The following is a 2,281-nucleotide window of genomic DNA, read 5'->3' on the forward strand; positions in this document are numbered from 1 at the left end:
CTTTACTAATCAGGAATGCAGCATGTACAGAATAAACAAGTGGTGCAGCCACCCAAGAATCATGATAGCTCTTCAAGTTACCTGTCGCTATCTCAGATACAAATCCCCACCACGTGAACAAAGTTGGATCCAATTCTCCATCAAAAAGTGCTGGTGGAGGTTGTCAGATTCCTTCCAATGTAGATCCCCAATCTAATGGCTAGTAGATGAGACAGCAGCAGAGATGGAAGAAAAACCTTCAGAAATTCTGCTGAGAAAATGCTCCCGTTCTTCATAACACTTGCGTTTCTCATGCTGCGAGTAGCTGTGCACTTCGGGTGTTTAAAGAGGACCTCCTTAGAGGGTATATTTTCTGGCCGACTTGACCAATTCCATATCCAATCTGAGTTTTTCTTCAAGATGCTTTCAGCTTCTTTCCTTCTCTCAATATAATCTTCCTCAGACTGAGAGATGTTTTTTTCTCCAGTTCTATGTGTATCTATTTCAGAAGCTCTATTAGTATCTTGTGGTGTCTGTGAGTGAGCTGTCACAGTGAAAAAATACGGAACGCTTCACGAATTTGTGTGTCATCCTTGCCCAGGGACCATGCTAATCTTCTTTGTATCATTCCAATTTTAGTATGTGTGCTGCCGAAGCAAGCACAGGCAATGCATTTTTAAAGTATTTACTTGGCAGATAAACTGGAAGATGTGGAAAACATATTTGTGAGGATAATCATGGCAGCATGGTTTGTAATCTCTAAAGAGTAAAAACAACCTTAAAGTATTCAGTAATAGTAGATTGAAGCTGGACACCATAGTACATGCCTGTTATCAAAGCTCTTGAGAGGTCAAGGTAGGACTGCAAGTTCAAGGCCAGCCTGTGCTATATAGCAAGTTCAAGCCCAGCCTGGACCAAACAGCAAGGCTCAATTTAAAAAAACAAATAAACAACAGGGGAATGAGTAAAAAAAAAATTACTGTACATTGTTACAATGGAAAATGGTGCAATCATTAACTACAGTGCAGCAGACCTCCAAATATTGATTACTGATAAAGAACGTTCAGGTGGGTAAGAAGCTACTATGAAGCTGAGGGGCATTTTTGGAAGGATATACAAGAAACTGGCAAGAATGGTTGCCTCTAAGAACTAGGTATGGAAGAGACAAGGTAGGAAGAAAAATTACCTGTCATCACCTCTCTTTTTTGAATCTTTTGAATTGTATAATATATATTATCCCCCAAAATTTAAATAATTAAATGAATAAGTAAAATGCAATAAAATACATAGGTCTGACATACAAAAATAAGGTGATTTACGATTAAACAATTAGAAGTAAATGGAGTATAAGTCTGAAGTCTAGCCTGTCCTTGACATGGAGCCTGGAACTCTGGTTTCTGTACTGTTACTGATCTAATTAGTTTCCATCCCTATAAAAGGAGATGACAGATAGTATGCAGCAAGGATTGAAGTGTTAGGTGCTTTTCCTTTGGTCTTTAGTAGTAGTAACGGAAATTATTAACACTGATGGGAGAAGTAAGGAATCTTGACTACTTTTGGACCATCTCTAAACAAGGAGTCATCTTAACAATCTATTTTCTAGATGATCCAATGCCTCCTGAGTATACAAAACTTCTCAGGAAGGGTCCCACATCATTCTTCTAATGGCTATTGATTTATAACTGGTCAAAAAAAAAAGTAAGCCTCTTCAATTCTTTGTATCTGGAGTCTAAGAAATTTTTGAATATCATGGAGATGGAAGGACACCATTTAGTGCCACTACTGAAAAACTGAAAAGAAAAAAAAAGCTATCAGTTTGTTAAAAATAAAAGACCATGTTGGCAGATGGCATGGTAACCACATAAAAGTTTGTGACATAACGATCAAATTGTGTAGTGGAGTCAACCAGGACTGGGGGTAGACAATAAACTTTTTACACTTGATCTCAGCCAAAAGGCAGACAAGTGATAACGAACTCTTTATATATACTCCCACAACTTATCTCAATGTGCTATGAACTTACTTGGTTTCTCTACTCTACTGTGAGCTTTGCCATGTTTTGTATGAACAGTGGCAGGGAAAGTGCCTGATACCTAATGGGTACTTAAATCTTCAGACTGGGTTCCAAAACAAATTTGAAAGCAAGTTAAGATAGTGGTTTTTATTCGTTTCTGACTAAAGCTCGGGACCCTTTCCCCAGGAAAATGCACATATCCATGTATTAAGGTTTATATCTAGATGTCCCCTCAAAGCCTCATGAGCTCATAGGAAGAGACTGAGTCAGGGAAGTGTGATATTCATC

At 38.2% G+C, this 2,281-nt stretch overlaps 1 non-coding gene across 1 annotated transcript; it reads right to left on the bottom strand.

The window, feature by feature from the left end:
• Positions 1 to 535: 535 nt before the first annotated feature.
• Positions 536 to 642, bottom strand: LOC147824430 (U6 spliceosomal RNA). Its single transcript, XR_015442371.1, has one exon. It is a non-coding gene; the product is annotated as a U6 spliceosomal RNA (small nuclear RNA).
• Positions 643 to 2,281: the final 1,639 nt, after the last annotated feature.

The sequence above is a fragment of the Heterocephalus glaber genome, unplaced genomic scaffold (assembly GCF_053883595.1).
Source record: "Heterocephalus glaber isolate CG9 unplaced genomic scaffold, H.glaber_assembly_v1.0 deba00001543, whole genome shotgun sequence".
Taxonomy (NCBI): Eukaryota; Metazoa; Chordata; class Mammalia; order Rodentia; family Bathyergidae; genus Heterocephalus; species Heterocephalus glaber.